Below are 14,958 nucleotides of genomic sequence, written 5' to 3'. Positions count from 1 at the left end.
TCATTAGCAGCAGAGAATACATTTTTCTGTTTTTGACTCTTTCAGCCTCCGGCCTCTGTTATTAACTCATTGAACAGCTGTTGTTGTCAGTAGTAATCCTGTGCCGACTAACAGGCTTATGCAGCAATGCATAATGTTACGCTTTATTTTGGAGCAGATAGTTCAGCAGTGGGAATACCCAAAGATTATAATCCCCAGGGGTCAAACGAAGATCCCGGTGGGATGTGAACTGTTCTATCGCATAACTGACAGCTTTCAGTTATGCGACTCCCACCGCTTCACAATCTGAATGCATCGTGTGTAGGTCAAAACTGCCCAAGAGATCGACATTTTATATATAATGATGACCCCTGGGGTCACGGTTATACAAGATACTGTCTTCACCTTCTCACCATTATGCGCAGTATGTCGATCCATTGACACACCGGGTGGGGCAATTTTGACCGACTGTTGCACACTTAGATTAAAGTAAATTTCTAACCAGCGTGGCTTTATGAGTCCGCTTTTACAATATGATCTGTAAATATAGAGACATAGTACATCATTTTGTACACTTTTGTCTTGAGACTAGCTAGGCATGCTAGGTTTCAAATGCTAGAGAGGTTAGATGTCTAATGCTAAACAACACATACTTCTTACAGTAGCATAAATGAAATCAACATCAACCAAAGATACTGTGAGTCCAAATTTTAATTCACTGTGATTACAGATAGGTTTGTGTATAAAATCACCACAGTGCCACAAGGCCTCGAAATGGACTAGTGAATTAGCTTTAGCTGCTAATAATTAGCTTCACGGCTAAGCTACACTGCTACAGACTAAACACACATAATGGAGATTATTGGCCAACTTTCCTACTTTCTCTTCAGCCCTGTGGATCAAGGTCAACCTATTTACTATTTTGTATTTGCTTACCTGCAAATATAAAGACATCGTTACTAGTGCTGTCAGCGTTAATCTCGTTGTAATGAAGTTAACACCATAACCGCATTAATGCTAACGCTTTAACGAGCTAACCGCGCTGACGCGTTGACGCTGTGCAGCCCTCGCAGGGGGCGAGCCGTGTTAACTCGCTAACGGAGGTTTGCCACGTTAATGTGGTTATGGCGTTAACATCGTTTTAACAAGATTAACGCTGACAGCACTAATCATTACTTGTTTTGTACACCTGTTTGCTCGGTGCACAGTACATCAGAGCTGCTCATTTTAGGAGATAGTCGCTCTTGTTTTGTAAAAACGGAATAATTACTCTTCCAGTATTTTGTATCATTGGAGATTGTGGCGGGGCGTGGTCGACGGTGCCACTGCAGGGTAGGCGAACACACCTGCAGGGCATCTGCAATCACGCCCCGCCGGGTTAAGACTGTCATGTTGTAGTTGTGGGTATGTGTTGCTGGCCATGGAAGCGTGTTAGAACAGCAAAGTATGCTGGAGAATGCAGACCTGTGGTCGCGTCACGCTTCATTCCTGCCACAGAGATTTGGGCACACATTATAAACAACTAAAGCAAGTAACATATTTGAACAGTCAGAACATTCTCGCAGCATACAGTATTATAATGAAATAAAACGTTATGCGGGGGTGTACCCTTACACTACACATCATGCATTCAGCTTGAGTTCATGGATAAAGAAAGAGATTTACAGCACTCTTTCAATCCACTAGAGACATAATACAGATCTTACTCCAGAATCAGAAGCAGTAATCATCAGCTCTGCATATAAACCAACCAAATGTTTTCCAGCATGCTTAGCTTTGAGCTAAAAATAGTAGTATATTACTTATACAACTGCACAAGAAAAGGAATGCTGCCAAGAGAACGCCAGTAAGAGGGGATGAAGGTTAGCTCAAAAAATAATTTCTGAAAAGCTTAAAGTAAGAGATATGTTACTCCGGAGCAGATTATATTATGATTGTTATTGTAGGGTCTTTACCTTATAATATAATACACCTTGAGGCATTTCCTGTTGTGATTTAGCACTATATAAATAACACTGCATGTTGCTTCATGTTGAAAAAGCAGCAAAAATCTGCACAAAGAAGACCGCCAACATAGCAACTCGAACATTAGCTTCTAAGAAGGTTTGCACTGAAAACACCGTTAAACTGTCTGAACTGCACCTAACTATGCTGAAAGTAATTCAGAGGTTTTGCATGCACACAAATGTTGGAGGCCTTCCACGTAATCTGGGTTATAGTCTGTTTATCACTGATTAGAATTGGGTAATTAATTGCCTGCTAGTAGGTACAGCAGGTCTCCCGCTGGTGATCTCAATGGGAGTGATTACCACCTACAAAGTCCCATCAATGAGAGGATCTGATTTGAAGAGCCAAAGTGGGTTCAGCACTTCCCCTTTACTGCTCGCTCCCTTCTGACCTCTCTCCAGTTTTTTTCATTAAACTCAGCTGCTGCACAACATACTGTGGGAATATCTGAAATTACAGTTACATGAAATATGAATCATTGCACTTTTACCACCGTAATGTGAATACATTCAGGAGGGCGTGCCAGGTTTCACAACATCATTGCACTTCGTTGCTAACTCCACCTGAGAATTTCATGTCGTTTCTGAGTTTTATCGATCTATCTCTCGAACTACCCCCGGTATTACCCTAACACCGTTACACAAGCTTCTTTGAATTTCTACCAGGTAAATCTACGAGCAGCTCAAGACTGGTGGTGAAGATACAATCCTGCACTTTTACTATGCTGTCCATAGTAATTACTGAATGAAAGCAAGGCATTAAAGTCAAACAGACACCTATAGGAGAGTCTCCTAAGTGCGCCGTCCTTCCACTCACTTGTGCATTCTCTCTATGAGACCTAAACTGAACCAAAAGGTTTTTCTCAGAGTGGAAAATTAGTTTCTCCATGCAAGCTGTGACGCAGACGCTGTACTGGTCTGTTGTGGTGAAGCAGTCTTATGGGTGAATTATGCTTCAGCAGGAAATCTACGTCATGACTTATGATGTAACTGGAAACCCCTTTTAACCCTACGCCATAACCTTCCAAGTAACCTGAGGTGCACCTCCCGAGAAGCAGAGCTATGCCTCAAGTCAGCGACTGAAAGGCGTTGAAAGTTACGGCATAGAAGCATAAATCAGGCATTATAGAGAGGATGAGCAGTTTTGTCAGTACTTTCCTTGCTTGGAGGTCGCTATGCTTCCCTTTTCCCAAACATCAGAGGAGCTCCATCATAAAGCTGGCTTTGGATCCTTCACATTTCCAATCTATTTTGTTCAGCTCTGCCAAAATGGCATCTGTTGATGTCTGTGTGTCACTTTTACCAGCTGTTGCTGTGGTTAGCAGGCGCTCTGTGAATTCATCCCAAATGTCACTCGTGCCACTTCGGTTCTCATACCTCGAGCGTGTTGGTTTCCTGTTCCCGCATACATTTGAATGTATTTGCTTTAAAATAAGACTCCCAAGGCTATAAGTACATGTACATATGGTATAATAGAGTCAAAGGAAAGAGACCTTTAAGAAAAATAATTTTCTGTGGGATTTAGGTGTTTCAGGATTATATTACAGACTTAATTATGACTTTTTCCCCATTCTTGTCCCTCCCTTCTGTAACACTTTGAGCTGTGACGGATAGGCTTTTATATAAGCTTGGCTCGCTGTGAGATAACTGCCTTTTGGATCCTCTTTAAATGTTTAATTATTGCAGAGTGTCAGGATTTCTGTTTGGAGTGTTGAATGTGCCATTAATTTGTCTGCCAAATACGATATTTAGCTTATCCTCGCCGCTCTTCTTTACTGACAGAAAACGTACTAATCCAGGTGCTTCGTCAAGAGAAATCGAGCAGTGCAGAACCTCCTGTTTCAAGATAATGTATTGGCTTTATATTCCTTAAACTGCAACACCACACACAGTCACCTTCTTTCAGGCTAGCTTTTCAATGTTAGCTTTTAACAGTGGGTTTCTTTGGCTTCTAACTCTTTCAGAGTCTCTTTCTGTTATTTACCCACTTGACAGACTGACTCCAGCCAGTCTGTCTTGTTGTTGTAACGTTGCTCCATCTGTCCAGTCCATTATGTGGCCTCATGGCTTAGTGACCCCGCTGATGGAAATGACCCGTGTGACATTTAAACACAATCCATATCCATCCAGCGCATGCCACATGGAGCACGACGTTTGATTTTTATGCCAGAGCTGCATCAAATAGTGTCACCGTTACACACGTGGGAACTGCCTGTACACAGGTCTGGCTGCTGATTGGTAGTAATGTGATTTGAACACCTTGAAGTCATCACTTATTTCAGTGTGTTTCAGTGAGGCTTAGGTGGCAGTTTTAAGAATCAGTCAGAGTCATCAATGATCAACCAAAAATTTCATCAAAAAAGAAGAAAGTATCATATCTGAATTTTTCCTACCTTAATTTGAGACGTTGGATTTTTGCCACTTTTTCCTGTCCAGCTTTGAAAAAACTTTGCTCAAAGTGAGTCATTGTCTTCTTAATGTGCTCAATTTAATTCAGTTTAATTCAGTTTATTTATATGGCGCCGAATCACAACCACAGTCTCCTCAGTGTGCTTTATATTGTGGGTGGTTGGTTAAAAATTGCAGCTTTATTGATCCATCCATTCAATTTGTGTTACTAATCTGGGTTCGGATCATGGGGGCAGCAGTTTAAGCAGAGACACCCAGACCTACCACCCTCCTCCTCCAGCTCTTCTGGGGGAAGAACCAGGGCATTCCCGAGCCTGTCGAGACATCTAACCTCTCCAGTGTGCCCTGGGTCTACCTTGGGGCCTCCTCCCAGTACAAAATGCTGGAAATACCTAACCTAGGAGGCACCGACTTGGTGTCCCAGTCGTGCCTGATTGTGCAGAGGACCCCTCCTGACTGACTGAGAGCCTTGACTTATCTCCAAGGTTGAGCTCAGAAACCCTAAGAAGAAAACTTCTTCCAACTCTAAAGACTCATAAATATAAAATTTTTTGCCATCTAGAAAAGGTAGTAAGAAAAGGAATCAATAAAATAAAAGAAATCTATGATAAAAAGTTCTTGAACACATACTTTTTCAACTTCAACTTGTGGGCCCCGTGTGTTTCACATTAAACATTTTTTTTCCTGAAAATATTCATAACAACAAACATATTTTTTAAAGATATGTGACGAATGACATGAATCAGAAAATACCACTGAAGGAATATAATTTCCAATAAACACTGTTTTGATTTGGCACCATGTAAATAAAACTGAACTGTATCGATTGCATTTTTGGTGTCAAACATAAGGCCTGAGGGCCATAACTGTCCCGACAGAGAATCCAAACTTTTAAATATATTTTAAGAAGATTTGCAGATAGCAGAAGCTTTAGTTTTACCTCTGACTATCAAAATTTCTGTTATTTTTTTTACAGTGGGTCAACAAAAACAAATAACAGAACAGAGATTTTCAGTTTTATAATTACAGGACCATTTGGCCAATGAGCAATCAGCAGTTTCTTCATTTACTACAGCAGTATTTCTTTAATATGTGAAAAAACTAAAATATACTGTTAAACCTGCGCTTATTTTTCTTATACTAAGATATCTCAGGGGTTAAATGTGTAGACAAACTTCTTTTACTGACAGAAAGGGGAGTTCCCCTGGTCCAGCCCACCAGTCAGAGATCAATGGGAGTCGTATGAGGCTAACGACATAAAATGAGTTTAATATCCTCACATACTGAACGGTAACATTAGTAACACAGGCAAACAGAGAGCCCTAAATAGGATTTGCCTTATTTCACACAGTTAAAATGAATGCTCTGTACCATGTTTGTAATTTATTCCACATAACATACTACACCACATATTTAGTAAGTGCCTTTTTCCTGCTTTTCAAGTGTTTCTAGCTCCTAAAAATACTTAAAAAAATAATAGAAATCTTTATTCAGTGCCACTGTGCTTGTGCTGGATGAAAGAACCGAAGATTAATGGTACATTCAGTTGTGGTGTTGCTGCTGGAGTGTGGGTGTGTGTAGGAGTTAGTGTGCTTTTGTGTTTTCACTCACTTTTACCTCTGTTTTGAACTGAAATGTTTCACAAATGAGCATCAAAAAGTCAATACCTCGTTTTTCTCTTCCTTTTTTTTGCCCTTTTCCTCCCTCTTTCACTGCAGGCAGATGGATGATGCTGCTGATCCCTCGCTCCGGAGGTGTGGAGTGACAGATGACAGAGGTTTTGGTACAGCAGGAGGGAGAGCCAAAGAGAGAGGCGACGACGGAGAGACTCGCCACTGCTGATAACCGAGAGAACAGAAAAGGTCAAGCACATTGATTGGGAGGTGAGGTAGAAGTAAGTGGCCGGATTTACCGATGCTGCTCTTGCTCTCTGTCTTTACATTCTCTCTTTTCTCCCCATTGTTTCTGCAGCTTCATTTCTTTCTTCTTTTTTCTTCTTCTGTACCCTTACCACACTGAACACACACACCTCCACCTGCACAGCTCAGACTGCTCAATATTTCTCAATAAAACCCCCTTAAAGTTGTAGTTGCGGCGCGGCGCTTTCTTGCTTTTGTGGCGAAAACTCTCCCAGTTTTGTTGATTTGACTTTAAATTCGTGGATGAAGAAGATGTGTTCCTACAGCACAAGAGTCAACTCATTTAACTTCTTCTGTTTTAAATTCTCACTATGTCCGTGCTCTTTCTGGGAAACAAAAAAAAACCGTCTGCACTTGAAGTGCACATAAAATGTTTAATGAAGGCGGAACGGCAATTTGTTTGGAGCAGGAATGTAGGCGAAACACAAAAAGCCATTAAAAACCACAGAATCTGATCTAATGGTTGTGCAGGTCTCAAACTGTGATGGTTTATGATCCACTCTAAAAACAGTAACGTCTGCCAGATGAAGCTCAACTGTGCTAAAGCATTGGAAGGTTTTCTCAGTAGCAACTAAGGCATAGTTGTTTGCACTGTAATTTCACGCACGGTGGCTCAGTGATTAGTACCATTTAAAGCAAGATGTTCCTGGGTTCAAGCTTCAGTAAATCCCTGTGTAGAGTCTGCATTCACAGAACCACCTGTGGAAGGCTGTGGACCCATTCACAGGTTTCCTCTGGTTCTAAAAACAACATGGCAGATGAGTGCTGCTTCCTGTTGTCCTGGGACACTCGTGCAAAAGCAATTCTTTAACTGTTCACTTTTATTTATGCAGTGTCAGGACACACCATCAGTTGTTTCGCTTGCACTTTACAGCAGAAGACAAGACTCTACAACTTCAGGCAACGAGCTTTGTGGTGTTTGATTTTTCAGGTTCTGTTTAAATATCTTTGGGTTGTTAAGTTTACTTTTCATGTATTATTCGAGAACTCCTGTTACATCTCTTGTAGTTTAGTATTTTCAGTGTTTAATTGTTTAGTTATTCATGTTTCTAGCTCTTAGTTAGTCCCCTCCCGTGTTCATCTTAGTCTTGTCTCTGTATGTTCTTCCTAGCGTCCCCTGTGTGTGGTCCATCGTGCATTCGTGTTTGTTTAGCTCCGTCTCAGCGGTCATGCTTCCTGTTTTATTTTGGTGATCTCTCATCTCATGTGCATTGTGGTTTGTTTTGCTTCCTTGGTTTAATGCAGTTCTGCTGTGAGGTTTTCTCCTACGTCTCCATTTGTGTCTTAGTCACCTTTCCCTCGTGTCCACAGGTGTTCATTTTCCCCAGTTTTTTTTCCAGTTTAGGTTTCAGTTTAGCAACTGGCTTTTCAGTTTCCTCTTGTATTCTTTTCTTATCTTTATTTTGTACTTTATCATCAGCCTTTTGCTTTTGGCTCCAGTTTACAACACATGATCTGCATTCCCTGCAGATCACGACACATTGAACCACAACAATCACACAATCAGTTTCCTGTGAGCCACACTTGGCAATGGTGGGAAGGAAGAACTCCCTTTTATTGATAGGAAGGCTCAGGGAGGGGCAACAATGTAATTCCACTACAAAGACTAAGGGTGAAACACAAGCTATGGAACAGTAGGGATAAAATCGAATGCCAAACAGCAGTCCCCAAAAGTTGATGTTGTTTATCTGGATGTAATGTTTTAGTGGGAGAAATGTTTCCTCACTTATCCAAGCGACTTCTTCAGTCTGAAGAACTGAGGTGACTCATCTCTGCTTTAGCTTGACGCATCAAGTCATACAGTAGTGGCTTCAGAGATTTTGAAAAAGCGATCCATGCCTTCATCTCATCTCGTCTCGACTTCTGTAACAGCCTCTATTCTGGTGTTACGGCTACATTAATTGGCTGACTGCAGATAGTCCAAAACACTGCAGCACGGCTCTAACTGGGACACGCAAGCGGGATCACATATCTCCCATACTTGCATCATTACATTGGCTACCAGTCAGCTTTCGAATTGATTTTAAAATTTTAACACTTGTTTTTAAGACGTTACATGGCCAAGCCCCTGTATATCTTGCTCATCTCCTAACCCAGTATTCTCCCCCAAGATCCTTGAGGCCTGTCGACCAAATGCTTTTGGTTGACCCAAGGTCGAGGTTAAAACACAGAGGAGTCCGGGCATTTGCCGTGACTGCTCCTAAATTATGGAACTCTTTGCCCTTGCATATCAGGACCTCTCCAACACTGGAGACTTTCAAAACCCGTCTAAAGACCCACTTTTACTCTCTGGCTTTTAAATCAAGATGAGTCTGTTTCTATTGGTCTTTCCATGATTCTAATTTTTTCTTAATCTATATTCTATTTAATTTGGTATGTCTTCTGCTTTGACTGTGTTATTGTACAGTACTTTGGTCAACAACTGTTGTTTTTAAAAGTGCTGTATAAATGAATAAACTTGAAACTTATAAATCCATGGCGAGAGAAAAGAGGTGAGAAAGAAATGCTCAGTTAATCGCGGGAAGCTCTCAGCATCCTGAGATTATAGCAGCATAACTAAAGCCTGAATTATAAGCTTAAACAAAAGTTTAAACCTAATCTTAAAAGACAGGTCTGTCTCACAAATCCAGACTGGGAGCTGAGTCAACAGTAGAGGGGCCTGAAAGCTGAAGGCTTTGCCTCCCATCCAGCTTTTAGAAACTCAAGCAAACTCAAGTAAGCTGATCATGCAGGACATTGAATGTGAAGAAAACAATTTTCAATTTCAATTCTGGATTTAACAAGGTGGCAGTTTTCAGTGTTCTTCCTGTCACATTTTGGATCATCCAAAAGCTTTTCAGGGAATTTTTAAAACAGTAATAAGTACTTACAGGTTATAATAATTTCAGATAGTCCAGCCACTGCGCTCATTAAAACAGGCAGTCTCAGTTATATGTATAACGTGCAGGTTAAAGGAAAAGCGCTACTTAAAAATGTCTTCAAGGTTCCTCACAAACATCCAGACAGCAGATGTAGGGGGGGGGGGGTCACTTAATCTGCCATCTGCTATTTTTCATCTGTTTTTTAACTTCTAATTTCAGCAAAGTAAATCCGTAATTTAAAAAGAAAAAAGAAAATGTAAAACAATCTAATTAGAGTCTACTGCAAAGTGCATTCAAACATCCCTCCAATCTTAGACTCCATTTTTCTGGATTACAGTTTTATGCTGCCAAGGCTACAGCTCACACAACGCTAAACTGAGATCATTTTTTAACATTAACACAGTTTTATCCTGGAGTTTCTCCAAAAAGCTCCGCAAACAGTTATTTTATCTCAGTGCTGTCTCTCATTTATTACATTTATTAGTCTGGAGAAATGACGCTTGTTCCTGAGGTTTTCTTTCCACATTCAAGCACCCATTACAGTAAAAGTCCACCATACATAAGACTGTGTGTGTCAGCATATTTTGAGACCATTTTGAATCTTCCAGTTATTAAAAAGAAGGTTAGGGTACTTCTCATCGGTGATGGCAACTTAACCCTCAAAGGATTAAGGTGGCCAGGAAGTAGGAGGAACAATAACTTTGGTTACAGTTACTTCACAACAGCACCAAAATAATCCGATGTACTTTAAAGGCAGCAGGAACTATTCTCTGCTCTTACTTTTATCCTGCAAAGCAAATAAAAGTAGACCTGTGAGCTGAGAAAAGAGGGAAGACGAACCACCTGCTGCTGGCCCAGCAGTGCCACAGAAGTTGGCATTCACCAGCATATAGCTGGTAAATACATAGCTGACACTGTTTATTGTTAGGAAAACATAAACCCTTAAATGTTAAGCCTCAAACCAAACAAAAAAGGCAGTTAGTGTTTGCTTTGTAGGGCACACTAATAAGAAGAAAATCCCCCCATCCCATTTTGCTTTCCCCCCTCTGCTGTTTTATCTCTCAGAGCAGAAATGGCTTAAACAAACAGAAGTGCAGCGGCAGTTTTATTTTCCCCACGGTGGAAGGCGTCAGCGACCGCGGCAGCGTCCGTGCCACGACTCTGCGAGTCCCCAGCCGTGTCTGCGTAACTCTCTCCAGGATGTGGGCCGGAATGCGTTCTACAGTCACAACACCAATTATAAGCCTAATCTACACGTGATGTGATTGGTTAGCTGAGACCCGCATCTCATCTTTGGTTTGAAGCTAATGAACTGTGCTTTCACTCGAGTTTCCAGATAAAAAGATAATCACTGGTAGAATAACAAGTTACTGTCGTGTGGAGTCGAGAAATTGGCTTCATTCGGCGTGACTCATGGTTTCGTGCGCGTCTCTCCTCCCTCGCTTTCTCATCTCCTTTATCTCTTTCCCTTCCTTTCAATCACTTTTCCTTTATCTCCCCAATCACTGCTTTGTCCAACTTCCCTCCTCCTCTCCTCTTCCTCCTCCCCTCTCTTCATCGTCTTCTCCCTCTCTCACTCCCTCTCTCTGTGACATATTGCTGCTTTGTCAGGCCAGTTAAATGGCTTGCCTGCAGTGCTGTTTAGTTTCCTGTGAACTATGCTGATACTCTCCCTGAGAGGAGGCGATAGGAAGCAGCCTGTCCGTTACACACAAAGCAGCGCGCTGGTGATAAACGCGCTCACACACAATCCGTAATCACATGTATAATTCTTCCCTCGACTCGATTTAAAGTTCTTTGTGTTGTCTTTTCTTGACTAAACCAAATAAACAAATGAAGGTAAACAGCATTGTAATAACGTGCGCTTGGAAAACGAAAAAGGCGACACAGAAAAACCAAGCTCTACAGTTTCACTGGCTTTATGTTGTCCTGAAAAATAATCAATAAATCGCAGTAGATTCCTCTATAATGTGGTCTTCCTGGTCTTGCTCTTCAAATCTATAAAATTTGGCCCCATAGTCCAGGCTAAAGCCCTACCAGGAGCTGAAGGGGAGAGGCAGTCATTAATATTGGTATCATATACCAAATCTGTCCTCACCAGTAAACCAATAACATCTTTCTTTTTTATGCTTCCAACAACCGTTTTTCATTTTCTAAACTCAAAATCCCAAACCTAAGTTTGGTTGTTTCATTAGCTTAGCTATGATCACAGAACCATGGAAGTTAATCAGGAGTTGGGCAAAGAAACTGGTCATTATGTTGCCTAGCACCCACCTACCAATGGGCTAAAATGGCTAACTTATGCTCCCTATAAAAGCCTTGCATCATTTTAATATCACAACAGCACTTTCTAATTCATATCCACAAAAGCTGAATTATGTCATATTATGATGTTGTTACATTTCACCAACCGCCTAAAAAAGGAAATGCAATTTAATGGAATGTTTATACACTTAATCACACTTTGCCATTTGATAGCTAGCATATCATATAATATGTTAGCTACATAAGTGTGGCATGTAGTACGTCTCAAAACCAAGCAAAATACTGAAATAACAGTTTGGAGTATCTCCAAGAAAGCGACTGGACTTCTTTCAATTTCTTGAAGATGTTTCACTTCCCATCCAAGAGGCTTCTTCAGTTCTAAGAGGTCCAGTCGACCGTGGCCCGGATGACTGAGAGCCAACACAAACATCTGCTGTAGCAGAAATGCAAAGATTCCACTTTGTGGTTTTGTGAGACGTTATGTGTCAGAGTTTTGTTATACTGGAAACTCATTCAGTTCACCAAAAATTAATAAACTCATTTACATGACAGGGATAAATGACATAATGTGCACTGTGTTAGAGCATGTTTGACCGTCAAAAGTCTAAGTTGCCTGAGCTGTGTGGTTCCCGCATATCAGCATACTGAGCCCTAGCCATCTTGAAAGAGTGGATATGTTACCTGGTGTGAAAGCTACCTGTGCCCAAGCTCTGAAAATAACCATGTTAAATAATTTAAATTGCTCAAAGGCATGTGAAAGTAGAGTATGTTCCAAAATGACCCCAAATACACCACAAAGAAAATGGACTCATGAACTCTGATGTTTTATGTGCTTTTCTTTCTTTTTTCTTTTTTTTCAGCCCCATTATAAAAAAGTGTGTGTCTGTGAGAGAGAGAGGAAAGAGTAGAGTGCTCCTTTCTAATGTGTTATAACCCCAGGACATCAAATACTGCCATTATGGGTGTTACAGGGTGTTCTTGGGCATCGATGCCTCACTGTCCCACCAGTATTAAAATTTGTGATAAAGTTTCTCTTTGGAACCACAACAAAGCCAACGCTTTGGGGCAGATTTTCTCAGACTTCAGTCACATAGACCTAGAGACCAGTCAGCAACACCATGGCAACCTCCAGTTGCTACCAAAAAATTGTTTTCCCCAACTAGTTGACAAATAATTGCTGAAGGTTGCTGGCTGTTTCTGGTTTCACTCTTCACAGTTTCACTACCGCTCAGCAGTTGGCAAGAGTTTGCAGACAAGCCAAGGAGGTTTTTGGTGCAAGACTAAATACCTCTTTGCTATCAATTTCATCTACTGACTGCCACTTACCAAACAGGGAACTGCAAACCGGTGGGTCTCTGGGTCTTTCTGACTGAGACCTAACCTTATGTCCCAGCACTAAGCCCTCATTTAGGGCTAAAACAGCAATCCCGTATTAAAGAGGTGGAATGTCAATTTAGAGACTTAAAGGTATGTAGATTTTTGCAGCTGTCCTTATTGCACTTGCATGCAGAAAGTTTCCTTATAGAGCACAAACTGGAGGGAGGAAGGTATTCAAACAAAAAGAGCACTAACTGGTGCAGCTGGACTGTAGTGAGCACTGTGCCAACGCTTTGGGCTCTATAGCTCACTCCAAATGTTTAGAGAGTCCTCAGTGATACTGGTGTTTGGATGAAGCACAGCAAAACCTAACTGAACCTCACAGGCAGTCATGCTCTGATAGACACGCGGGCTCCTGTTTTAGCTCTTTGCAGCATCCAAACACCTGTGAAAGAGCAAGTGCATGTTTCCCATAGAGGAATACGAAATTACAAAAAATTATTTGTGTCACTTTCAAAGAGGTGACTTCAGTCCAGCTCAGTCTCAGGAGTTTGTGAAATAGTCACAAAACAAATGAAAGAACTACGCTTTCGTCAGTGAGCACAAATTTGTAAGTAATGCAATTCAATGGGAAATATGTTTTGTCCCAAAAGCACCTATGTTCTGTAGAAAAAGCAAGTGTCACCATGGCAACCAGAAATAAGTGTTTTATAAGCCATGGCAACTGTTGCGTTTATTTTTTAAACCTAACCCAGCAGATTTTAATGCCTAAAGCTGCGTCCACAGTGAAATCAATTGGCAGCGACCTGGCAACCACACACCACAGAAAATCAACCTCAAGCGACTGCACTACTTGCAAATAACCCCTGACAATGTAAAATGTAAAATGGGCGGGACCTGAGGTAACCATTTCTCAACTTTTAGGCGGGCAACTGTAGCGACTAAGTGAGCACAGGATACTTCTGATTGGCATGTGGCCTGGTAGTAAATACATGTTTTTTACAGACAACAGTGCATCCCTCACAAAGCCTTATTTTGGTTAGTACATTACTTGCCCCCTGATCGGCCCATCGGCCCAACACTAACCCAGCAAGCTGAAAAATGATACCAGCAGGTCTGGTTAGACAGGTTGTTAAAGGATGACCCCAAATGGTGTAATCGACAGCATTGCAGCCACCCTGGGAATAAGAATGTGCTATCCTGTCAGTTTAGTGGAAAATGAGAAAAGAAGTGTTTAAGTATAATAAGCAAAAGCAAAACAACAAACAAAGTCACTAAGGTCCAATTACTGAATTCAGTATGATGAAAGACCAGTTGGGGAGGGTGTGGTTCAAGGTAAACTGGTAGGTATCTACTTTAGACTTGGTTCAGGGGTTTTTGAAGGTTCTCAGTCATCCAGGTCATCATAGTCTAAGAAGCTTGGAAAGAAAATCGGATTTCTGGAATTCTTTAAGTGTCTTGAAGACATTTCACCTCTCATCCAAGAAGCTTCTTGAGTTCTAAGAGGTGGAGAGCCCTATTTAAGCCCTTTTGGGAGTGTCCATAAGAGGGTTGCTGACCCTATATTGATCATCTGCCTAATCACATGAGCCAAGGTGTGAAAACAGGTGTGGGTCACTATCAGCCAAGCTTCCAGGTGAATCCTTTGTGAGACCTTGCCCCACCCTATCATGTGACTTAGTGAGAACAAATGACCCAAGATGTGAGTGGGCATTAAGGTGTCTGGGAAGGGATCTCAAAAACTTTGTCTTCAAGAAACTAAAAGAAGTCCAGTCGCTTTTCTTTCCAAGCTCCTGCAAATAGCATGTTTTATTTTGTCATTTAAGTACGAAGATGGGTTGTTTTTATAAACTACACAAGTTGGAACACACACACCCAGACACACACACACAACAGTAATCTGAATGAATTATTGTGTTTGCACACAACCGCACCTAGACGGTTCATCTGCATGCGGAGCAATTTACACAAATAAGTGCAAAGCAGAGACAAATGAATACATTTACACACATTAAACAATACAAATGTTAACATACCCACACTGTGGGGGAAAAAAAGAAGCACAGTTTTTATTATTGTGTATATAGCATTCAGTAAAATATGGACAGACATACTCTATCCTTCCTGATATTATCATAGACTCGCCGCCCACTAAAATATCTCAGCTGGAGGCTTGGTTGCGTCTGGAGATGTGCTTGCTTT

At 41.2% G+C, this 14,958-nt stretch overlaps 1 protein-coding gene across 1 annotated transcript in view; it reads left to right on the top strand.

Moving 5' to 3' along the window:
* The window catches only part of htr2cl1 (5-hydroxytryptamine (serotonin) receptor 2C, G protein-coupled-like 1), a 198,616-nt gene that overhangs the window by 145,807 nt on the left and 37,851 nt on the right, over positions 1-14,958 (top strand). Inside the window, exon 5 of the mRNA XM_031726936.2 lies at positions 6,113-6,288. The gene's annotated coding sequence lies outside the window, so the exon portion shown is untranslated. The remainder of the gene's footprint in view (positions 1-6,112; positions 6,289-14,958) is intronic.

This window comes from Oreochromis aureus, linkage group 3, assembly GCF_013358895.1.
Source record: "Oreochromis aureus strain Israel breed Guangdong linkage group 3, ZZ_aureus, whole genome shotgun sequence".
NCBI classification, from domain to species: domain Eukaryota; kingdom Metazoa; phylum Chordata; class Actinopteri; order Cichliformes; family Cichlidae; genus Oreochromis; species Oreochromis aureus.
The sequence above is the reverse complement of the archived record's forward strand: the minus strand, read 5'-3'. Positions and strand labels throughout refer to the sequence as shown.